Here is a 12,202-nt window from a genome sequence, read left to right on the forward strand (position 1 = left end):
CAATTGATGTGATTAATGCGCGTTCAGATAATTATATTCGATTTCCTGAAGGATGAGAATTTTTGATAAATATTAATCCATTCTCTGAAGTGAATGTGATAATATTAATAAAGTTGTAAATATGAATGTGCTCTTGATGTAAATATATTACAATTCACCTCCAGAAGAGGTAATATGATTGAGAGAATATATACTCAATTTTTCGTATTTCAATTTGCTCCTGAAGAAGTAACAAAATTAAAATTTTCTCCCGAAGCAGGAAAATATTATGAAACTGTGTCGTTCTGTGCGTAAATAAAATAATGAGCTATTCAAAGTTATTTTTGAAGCACATTTTCATTCCCTGTAGTGAATGAAGAAATACTATAACTCACCTCCGGAAGAGCTAGAATAACACATGATATAAATATTATTTTTGTGGCATAAAGATCATTGTCGCACGTACCTGTTGTACGTAAAACATCTTGGATAATTTTATTAAGTATCATTCTAAGGCAAAATCATTCTTGTAGAATACTTTCTACTACAACCACATTGATATATTATGGTTAGTTGTTATTAACTACCCCGAAGAAAATAACAACTCATGTATATTTCCCTGAAGGATGTAATGACTATGTGGTTGCCGCTTTGATATAAAATATTCATATGTTAATGGCGTTTCTCCCCGAAGGAGACACAAAGTTGGTGGTAAAAATATTAAAATTCTTGATTTCTTACATTTATAAATTTAGAATTGTCTTTATATTGTTTATTTGATTATGATTTTCTCTCATGATACCAGAAGTGTCTGAGCAATATTTGATAGTACAAAATATATCAACAACTCCTGAAGAGCTGGATGTTTGTCTAGAAGACACATGACACCAGTAGTGTCCAATAAATATTAGATTGTGGATAATAAACGAAGGCTCTCGGAGAGCTTATATACAAATATGTCATTCTTATAATATGATTAAAGTCAAAACATATGATGTAGTAAACCCGAAGTTTACTGATACAAATGGCTATCATATTGAGACCACAAATGATTGGAAGATTAAAAATCTTCATATTTTCACAATCATAGGAGGTAAAATAATATGTATATGAGAAGTTACCTGCCTTATTCTTCAATTTGTACTACATCATGTATCACAGTAAACCAGAAATTTATTAATGCAAAAGTTTATGCCATAGTAAACCAGAAGTTTGCTAAGAGATAGCACATGCCATGATAAACTTGAAGTTTTCATTGTCATTTTTAAATGAGCTATTTGATAATTCAGATAAGCATATACTGAAGAACTAGAAGATTCTTCAAGAATTCTCTTGTGTTGCTTGTTCTCATAATAACTTGATTATACCAGCTAAAGTTGGGACTAAAATACCCGAATTCTGGAATATATAAAAGGTGAATATGGGCTCATTCACCTATCATGTGAACCACTTATAGATGCATATATAAGATGGTTACATGTATGTTTATTGTCAACTGCAGTTTGACATTTGAAATTGTCTTTCTCAATTAAGAGCATAATTTTCAGATTATGAAATTAAGATAATTCATCTTGTTGATGCTGGTTTATATCCAAGCTAGTTTAGTATTGAATACCTCCTATTAATGGCTAAACTATTGCTTATGAGAACAAAGCCTCATGTGTTGGTCTAAGATTTTATAAATTACATACAGCAGCACTTGTATGCATCAGACCAACAAAATATGATAAGTCATCCCCTCACAATTGGTTTAGGATCAGAAACCAAATATTTGTACTATTTAATAACTTTTGATGTGTGGTATATGATTAATTTCTCTATCACAATGCACAAAGATATGTTTTCCAAAGAAGATTTGGGATATATGTTAGTTTTTCTAACATTTGGGGGATGGAATAAAACAGTTGGAAAATATGTTATATGAATTGAATTATCATTAATATGATCATCGCTTAGAAGATAATTCAAGTCAAATGCAGAAGCATTTGCTGATCCAAAATTAAATATCATATTTCATCTACAAATGCTCCTATTAAAATCAAGTCCCTGAAGGATAGAGTTTACTGTACGCATGAAGCGTGGTAGACCATTCGGTTCCAAAGGTAACAATTTTTGAAAAGAATAGGAGCAAATGATCAAAATAATCATAATAAGGAGGAAATAAGCTCTGGAAGAGCCCATGACATAACATTTCATGAAACTCCGGAAGAAGTTCAGGTACCTGAAAATAAAGAAAGTGATGAGATCTCAACAAGTTATGTCACTTGCGAACCAATATAAAATGATCGTCGACGATATATTTGATACAATATAGTGTACAATATTGTAAAAGATTGTGAGGATCGGAACTGTAGTCCAGACACCTGAAGATGTCATGCCATCTAAATGCAAGGCATAACCTATATGACTCATTTGATTAAGTCTATATGAAGATCCATGAAGGATTTAAAATGCCTGAAGCATATAGTTCAAAGCATCGTGAAATGCATTCAATCAGAGTACAAAGATCATTGTACGGTTTAAAACAATCTGGGCGCATGTGGTATAATCGCCTCAGTGAATATTTGTTGAAAGAGGGTTACATAAATGATGTTATTTGTCCATGTATTTTTATAAAGAAAATGGCATTAGAATTTGTTATACTTGCTGTTTATGTTGATGACATAAATCTTGTTGGAACTCCAAAAGAGCTCCAAAAGGCAAATAAATATCTTAAGAAAGAATTTGAGATGAAAGATCTTGGAAAGACAAAACTTTGTCTTGGACTGCAAATTGAATATTTAGCAAATGGAATCTTTATGCATCAATCTGCCTATACAGAAAGGGTCTTAAAACGCTTTTACATGGACAAAGCGCACCCATTGAGTACACCAATGGTTGTTCGATCACTTGAAGTGAATAAGGACCCGTTCCGACCTCCAGAAGAGGATGAGGAACTCCTGGGTCCCGAAACACCCTATCTCAGTGCAATTGGTGCACTTATGTATCTTGCTAATGCTACAAGGCCTGACATAATATTTTCTGTTAATTTACTAGTAAGATATAGCTCTTCTCCTACACGGAGACATTGGAACGGGATTAAGCATATATTGCGATATTTAAAGGGAACTCTTGATATGGGTTTGTTTTATGCTAACAAAGATAGTGCATATCTTGTTGGTTATGTAGATGCAGGTTATTTATCTGATCCCCATAAAGCTCGATCTCAAACCGGGTACGTGTTTACATGTGGAGGTACTGTCATATCATGGCGCTCCACAAAGCAGTCAATTGTTGCTACTTCTTTATATCATGCTGAGATAATAGCTATTCATGAAGCAAGTAGGGAATGCGTATGGTTGAGATCAATGATTCATTTTATTCAAGAAAAATGTGGTTTGGAGTGTGATAAAAGATCCACAATTTTATACGAAGACAATGCTGCATGCATAGCCCAATTGAAGGGAGGATTTATAAAAGGAGATAGAACGAAGCACATTTCACTAAAATTATTCTACACACACGATCTTCAGAAAAATGGTGACATTGATGTGCAACAAATCCGTTCAAGTGACAATCCGACAGATTTATTCACTAAATCTTTGCCAACTTCAACTTTTGAGAAGATGGTATACAAGATTGGAATGCGGAGACTCAAATATTTGAAATAAGATTTTTATCAGGGGGAGTAAAATACGCGATGTACTCTTTTTTTCTTACTAAGGTTTTTTCCACAGGGTTTTCCTTATAAGGTTTTTAATGAGGCATCTAGAAATGCGTATTACTAAATATGTGTACTCTTTTTCCTCCACTAGGATTTTTTTCACTGGGTTTTTCCTAGTAAGGTTTTAACGAGGCACAATACCTTTTAATGAACATCCAAGGGGGAGTGTTATAAAAATAATTATATTGTGGATGTTCATTTATTACTCTGCTATAGATAATCTTCCTGAAGAAGATTATCCATTTAGTACTTTGTTGAAGTTTATCTACAAGCAGCTGATGCAGGCAGGTTGCAAGCAGCTCAATGAAATGATTTGCAGCAGCTTCTTATTAAACAGGCAGGTTGCAAGCAGCTCATGCAGACAGCTTACAAGCAGGTAAAGAAAAGCCTTGCAGCTGCTTCCTGAAAAGCCTCGCAGCTACTTCCTTTCTTCTATAAATAGAGGAGTTTTCAGTTCATTATGTACATGAATTTGAAGTTGAATAATATATCAGTTTATCTCTATACTTGTCTTCAGTTTATCTACTTTATAGTATTTATTTTATAACATTATTAATATTTTCCCTCGGACAATTGGGCTTTATAAGATTCATATATTATCTAACTAACTTAATTAAATTGATCATGTTTGTAGATTCACATAATGATCAAGTATTTATGAGAGTTGGGTTTGTTCTTGTTATTATATGTATTGTTAAATGAATTTCTTTTGATTCCATATATATAATTTTACAAACACATTTAGTGCGACTTCTATTTTGATTTTTGATTAATTGTTTAATCTATTCAATTTATAGAAATTTAAAGTCATCTTTTCCAACCCCTAGCTCCCCAACGATAATCAAGCGCTCCAAAACTCAATGCTCAGGCAACCAAATTCATCATTCACTCCGTAGAGGCAATTGGGGAAAAAAAGAACACAATCCATTTTAATTATATTAAAATGTTTTCGATAACGAATATAGATTCATCACTCACATTTCACTACAAAGTTACTACCAAGAATGTAAGAACTTGTGTATTTTTACATCGAAAATAACTATTTAGAAGAGAAAGAATAAAACAAGAAACAATATTTTATTAACAATCATAACAATTTTTTTTTTACTTTTAAATTGTGAACATAAAAATCAATTGAATTAGTAGGAAGGCATTATACGCAAACAAAAAAGAACACTATCGAGAAAGGAGTTAGAAAAATAGCTTAACCTTGGAATTATGGTTCCTCTCCGAATTAGAATACATGTCGAACAATTTCCACTATCAATTTTATATAAAATAATTTTTAGTTTGTTAAGTTTATTTTCTAAAACTTAATTTCTTTGTTAGGTTTGTTGTCTAAAACCACATCTCAGTCTTTGAAAATAATTCTTCCAATCCAAATCAATCGAAGGTAAAGAAACCCATATTGAACAACTCAAAGTCTCAAATATATAGTCATCTTAGATTTAATTGGAATATTAGATTCACATCTCCATCATGCATGAAATTTTATGCCCTTTGTCAAGAAAAGATAAATAATTACTATATTTTTAGTCTAATGTTCTTTTCTTTTCTTTTCTTAGCAATTCACACAAGAGTGTATTTGAATTGCTTACTACATAGAATTCCTCCTCCCCCCCCCCCCCACCACAAATATCTTTTCCCCTTTGTGAAAATTCATAATAGTATGATTGGATCTACTTTATCCTATATATCTCTTTGAAAATCAATCAACTTTCCAGTCGATGTTCGTTGGTTTTGACTAAAAAGAGATTCTTCGTCATTAGAATCAAATTCGCATTCAATTGGAAACTGAAATAATAGTTTTTCTAGTGATTATAGATTGTTAATTTTTAAAAATCCAAGAATATCGCAAGGCAGTAAAATTTAGAGCACAGGTATTAAATATTTCAAAAATGCTTAGTTGCTTGAGAAAAATAAGTAATTAGTTCCATTACACCCTTATTTTAATTCGAAACCGACAACCAAAAGCTCATAGCTTAGAAGATGAAAAACAATTATCATAGATGTTAATAGGGAAATTTTCACAATTACTTACGGATTTATATAATATTTCATAATCTACAACTAATATTAGAATAACAAATTCTACAACAAATATATAAAAGATATACTCTAAAAACATGGTAAATTCCCTAGTAAAGGAGAGTACCATTCTAGAAGTATCCTTAATAAGTCCCTAAAAATTCTCCAATTATTAATTAGTGATTATCACTACAAACACATTAAGTTACCACTATAAACACTACTCCTATCTCATGACCAATGCTATATCCTCCATAAAAATAGGTACGTACTCCATCTTGGAAACTTTTGTTGTTTCAATTTCATTCTCCGTAACGTATACTTACAGTAGGAATACTTTGCATTTATTTGTTTTATGTGGGTGTGTATAATATACATTTTATATTTGGTATATTAATATTCAACATATATTATGTATACATAGTATACATCACATATATTTTATATTTGGAGCAATATATCACATATACTATATATATATACATATTAGTGGTAATATATCATATTTGTTATTTATATTCGTATCTTATACCAAATATATATCATTAATATACTATATCCATAGTTAGTATAAGGAAATCCTTGCGTCTATTTAGTCTTCTTCTGCAGTTGAAGAACTCTGTATAGAAGGGCTTCAGCAGTAGGCGGGCAACCTGTAACATAAATATCAACTGGGACAATGTTGTCAAAGCCTCACACAACAGAATATGAGTAATGGTAGTACCCTCCACCATTTGCACAGCTCTCCATAGAAATGACCCGCATTGGCTAGTACGAAGGAGATAAAAGATTTGATAAAATTGAAGTGAAAGCAATCCCTAATTCTATGTTAAGTGGAAGTATTTTTAGGAGGCAATTTCTATTTTCAAGTTTTAAAATGAGATATTTAAGAGCTGTTAAAGTGGTATATAATTTAATTATATAGTTGAAAAATTATAGTATAAATTGTATTTTATGTAAATTTTTGTAAATAGTTGTAATTTATTTAAATAAGTCTTAAAGAGGTTGTATTATGTGTAAATTCCTCCTTAAAATAAATTTTCAAGAGAGAGAGGTGTTGGGATTTTAAGCTTGTGTAGATTAAAGAGGGTGAATGAGAAATGGAGGGAAAAAAATAAAATATTTGAGTTTCCCTTGGGAAAGAGACATTGTCCCATATCAGAGGAAGAAAAGGCTTTTGATAGGTATATATATAATTGCTCTTCTTCTAGCTCTTAAAGAGTTAAGAAAAAGGCAAGCCTCGCGCCGTCGTCATCGTCGCTTCGGCTTCGGCTTCGGTATTTTCTATATTCTGTATTTTGTTTGTGGAGATTAAAACCTGTGTGGTTTTCTACTCCTTCTGAATTTTACTATTCTGATTTGAAGATATAAAAAACTTTATCAGAGTATTGAAATTCATAAAATGATTTGAAGAACATAAAAACTTTATCGTTTTTCTATGAAACAGTATATAAAAACTTCGGTTTTATTTATTATACATACTGTTTTTTTGTTAATAACAGTATTGTTTACTGTTCTGATTTTGCCATTAATTGAACTCTTCTGTTGTTTACAGTGAGAAATAGCAATTGATAACGGAAATTCTTCTGCGACTATTGCGGCAACGACGATAGCCTCGTCAAGCCGCACTGTTGTTCCACCGGCAGAGAAACCGGAGAAATTTTCCGGAGCCAACTTCAAAGGATGGCAGCAAAGGGTGTTCTTCTGACTTACCACACTTGGTATGCAGAAATTCACTAGTGAAGAACCTCCAGTGCCTGCTGCGGACATGCCGGACAATGAGAAATTCATGATTGTTGAGGCGTGGAAGCTGGCATATTTTCTTTGCAAAGGCTATATCTTAAGCGCTTTAGAGGATGACTTATACAATGTGTACAGTGCGATGAATACTTCGAAAGAATTATGGGACGCACTTGAGAAGAAGTACAAGACTGAAGATGCATGCTTGAAGAAGTTCGTGGTTGCCAAATTTCTAGACTAAAAAATGATAGACAGTAAAACTGTTGGAACCCAAGTTCAGGAGCTTCAACTTATTTTTCATGACCTTATTGCTGAAGGTATGGTCGTGAATGAAGCATTTCAAGTGGCTGCAATGATTGAAAAATTGCCTCCTTCGTGGAGAGATTTCAAGAATTATCTTAAGCACAAGCGCAAAGAAATAAAGTTGGAAGATCTTGTGATTCGTCTCAAGATTGAGGAAGACAACAAAACAGCCGAGAAGAAGTCTCGTGGAAATTCAACGATCATGGGAGCTAATATCGTTTAGGAGACTGCTCCAAAAAGTAAGAAGAGAAAGAAGTCTTCTGGACAGACTAAGGAACATAACAAAAAGAAATTCAAGGGCAGCTGCTACAATTGTGAAAAAATCGATCACAAAGCCCCTGATTGTCGTCTCCCGAAAAAGTATAAGAAGAAGGGACATGCCAACATAGTGGAGAAAAATTATGATACTGATGATCTGGGTGCAATGCTTTCGGAATGCAACCTAGTTGAAAATTCGAAGGAGTGGTGGATTGACTCTGGAGCCACTCGACATGTTTGTGCTGTCAAGGAAGCATTTGCGACTTACTCTACTGCTGGTCCCGAAGAAGAGCTTTCCATGGAAAATACTGCAACAGCCAAGATTGAAGGTTATGGGAAGATATTCCTGAAGATGACTTCCGGCAAGGTGTTAACGCTCAACAACGTTCTTCGTGTTCCTACTATTAGGAAGAATTTAGTTTCTACTTCTTTGCTTGTTAAGAATATATTCAAATGTGTATTTGTTTCTGATAAAGTTGTTGTAAGTAAGAATGAAATGTATGTTGGAAAGGGCTACCTCACAGAGGGCCTCTTCAAACTAAATGTAATGGTTGTTGACAGTATGAATAAAATTGCAGTTTCTTCTTATTTATTGGAGTCAAATGATTTATGGAATATTCGTTTAGGACATGTCAATTATAAAACCTTGCAGAAGTTAATTAATTTAGAAGTGTTTCCTAAATTCGAGTGTAATAAATCAAAATGTCAAATATGTGTTGAGTCTAAGTTTGTAAAACATCCTTATAAGTCTATTGAAAGGAATTTAAATCCTTTAGACTTAATTCATACTGACATTTGTGATATGAAGTCGACACCATCTCGAGGTGGGAAAAAGTATTTTATTACTTTTATTGACGACTGCACTCGATATTATTATGTTTATTTGCTTAATAGTAAGGATGAAGCAATTGAAGCATTTAAGCAATACAAGAATAAAGTGGAGAGTCAATTGAATAAAAAGATCAAAATGATTAGAAGTGATATGGGTGGAGAATATGAATTTTCATTTGCAGAAATATGTTCGGAATATGGAATTATCCATCAAACTACTGTACCTTACACACCTCAATCCAATGGAATTGCAGAAAGGAAAAATCGGACATTAAAGGAAATGATAAATTCTTTATTAATAAGTTCCGGATTACCGCAAAGTTTGTGGGGCTAATCTATCCTTACAGCTATCCGAATACTCAACAGAGTACCCCACAGCAAAACGCAATCTATTCCATATGAAAAATGGAAAGGAAGAAAACCCAACTTGAAATATTTCAAAGTATGGGGGTCTCTAGCAAAGGTACAAGTTCCTTTACCTAAAAGGGTTAAAATCGGACCAAAAACTGTTGATTGCATTTTCATTGGATATGCTACAAACAGTAAAGCATGTCGATTTTTTGTTCATAAATCCGATAATCCCGAAATTCACGTTAATACGGTAATAGAATCAGATAATGCTGAATTCTTTGAAAGTATCTATCCGTAGAAAACTGAATGTGAGTCGTTAAGTGAAAGACCTAAACGACCTCAGGAAGAACCAAAGGAAAATACTCCAAGTATAGAAGATCCAAGGCATAGCAAACGTCAAAGAACATCTACTTCATTTGGACCAGATTTTGTGACATTCTTGCTTGAAAATGAGCCTCAAACTTTTAAAGCAGCTATGTCATCTTTTGATTCAGCATTTTGGAAAGAGGCAGTCAATAGTGAGATTCAATCAATTTTGGATAACCATACATGGGAATTGGTAGATCTTTCTCCAGGAAATAAGCCTTTAGGTTCGAAATGGATCTTTAAACGGAAAGTGATAGCTGATGGTACTATTGACAAATATAAGGCAAGACTTGTTGTCAAAGGTTATAGACAAAAGGAAGGCCTTAATTACTTTGACACTTACTCGCTAGTAACGAGGATAACATCTATTAGGGTGTTAGTGGCACTAGCGGCCGTGTATGGTCTTGAAATCCATCAAATGGATGTTAAAACAACTTTTTTAAATGGAGAATTAGAGGAAGAGATTTACATGGAACAACCTGAGGGTTTTGTGGTAACTGGTAAAGAAAAGAAAGTGTGCAAACTTGTTAAGTCACTTTATGGACTTAAACAAGCACCCAAACAATGGCATGCCAAATTTGACCAAACAATGTTAGCAAGTGGGTTTAAAATCAATGAATGCAACAAATGTGTTTACATTAAAAATACTCTAGGTCATGAAGTCATTGTTTGTTTATATTTTGATGACATGTTGATAATGAGCAAAAACATGGCAGATATAAATGTTACTAAGCGCATGTTAGTTAGCAAATTCGATATGAAAGACTTAGGAGTTGCTGATGTGATCTTAGGAATCAGAATTCACAAGACTCCAAAGGTCTAGCATTATCACAATCTCACTATATTGAAAAGGTACTTGACAAGTTCAAGTATTTGGATTTCAAAATTGCCAAGACTCCAATTGACGTGAGTTATGCACTTCAAAAGAATGAAGGTGAAAGTGACTCACAACTGGATTATGCAAGAGTATTGGGAAGTTTGATGTATATCATGAATTGTACACGACCAGATATAGCATGTGCTATTAGTAAACTGAGTCGGTTTACAAGTAATCCCAATCACATACATTGGATGGCAATGAAACGAATTTTGGGGTATCTTAACATACCCAAAATTACGCTTTGCATTATAACAAATATCCCTCCGTGATCGAGGGATATAGTGATGCAAATTGGATCACTGGATCATCTGAATTTAAATCCACGAGTGGATATATTTTCACAATTGGGGGTGAAGCAGTGTCTTGGAAATCATCCAAACAAACGTGCATCGCCCGTTCTACAATGGAATCTGAATTCATAGCTTTAGATAAGGCCGGTAAAGAAGCTGAATGGCTCCGAAATTTCTTGGAAGATATTCTATTTTGGCCCAAACCTTTGGCACCTATTTGTAAACATTGTGATAGTCAAGCGGCAATTGGCAGGACAGGGAGCGTTATGTATAACGGAAAATCTCGTCATATACGACGGAGACACAATACTGTTAGACAACTACTCTCTAGTGGTGTTATCACAATTGACTACATAAAGTCAAGAGATAACGTGTCGGATCCACTTACAAAAGGCCTATCTAGAGAGACAGTTGAAAGATCATCAAAGAGAATGGGGTTAAGGTCTATGACAAGTCATCATGACGGTAACTCTATCTAGCAGACTGGAGATCCCACGAGCTAGGTTCAAAGAGATCAAACAAAGTTATGAATGACGGTTCAACATTATCAAATAACTCAACCCATTCTCGTGATGAAGACAATGTTCAGAAATCGAGGTAAAGCATTAAGGCTTTTTGATGAGTCAACAAAGCTTAAAGGTTTTTTAATGATTTGCTAAGTCCGGCAGGATATGACCAGATAACGTTTCTATAGGATTACACGTTTAGAAATCACCTATGTGAGTGTGAAGTGTAAGCCGCTTCAAGGGGAAATGAAAGTAAAGGCCCATTCTCTAAGCACTCATGAAACCAGGCGATGTTCATGGCTGAAACGAACACAACCGTGAGAACCATAGATGGTTAAGGATTGATTGTGTGACTTATGTTGTCTAGGTATACAACAAAGCTCGACGGTTCAAAGATATCAAATCTACCGATTGACCGAATATATCCGATATAAGTTCACTACGGAAAGTTCAAAGGGAAACCTACTTATCCAGATGCAATTAATTCTTGCATGTAAAACACACACACATCCGTGTATTCCTTTATTTTATAGCCATTTCCCATTCATGTGAGAGATTGTTAGGATTTTAAGCTTGTATAGTTTAAAGAGGGTGAATGAGAAATGGAGGAAAAATAAAATATTTGAGTTTCCCTTGGAAAAGGGACATTGTCCCATATCGGAGGAAGAAAAGGCTTTTGATGGGTATATATATAATTGCTCTTCTTCTAGCTCTTAAAGAGTTAAGAAAAAGGCAAGCCTCGCGCCGTCGTCGTCGCTTGCTCGGCTCGGCTTCGGCTTCGGCTTCGGCTTCGGCTTCGGATTCGGATTTGGTCAAAGATTGATTGATTAATCTTTTTGGACAAAATTTCTTTCAATTATTTAATTAATTAATTAAATAATTAACGAAAAATTTAATCCGGAATAACCCATGACCCGCGACACGGTTCGGTCAGGCCCGTTTTCTTTCCCGGATTATTTTAAATATA

This window comes from Nicotiana tabacum, chromosome 22, assembly GCF_000715075.1.
Source record: "Nicotiana tabacum cultivar K326 chromosome 22, ASM71507v2, whole genome shotgun sequence".
Lineage (NCBI taxonomy): Eukaryota > Viridiplantae > Streptophyta > Magnoliopsida > Solanales > Solanaceae > Nicotiana > Nicotiana tabacum.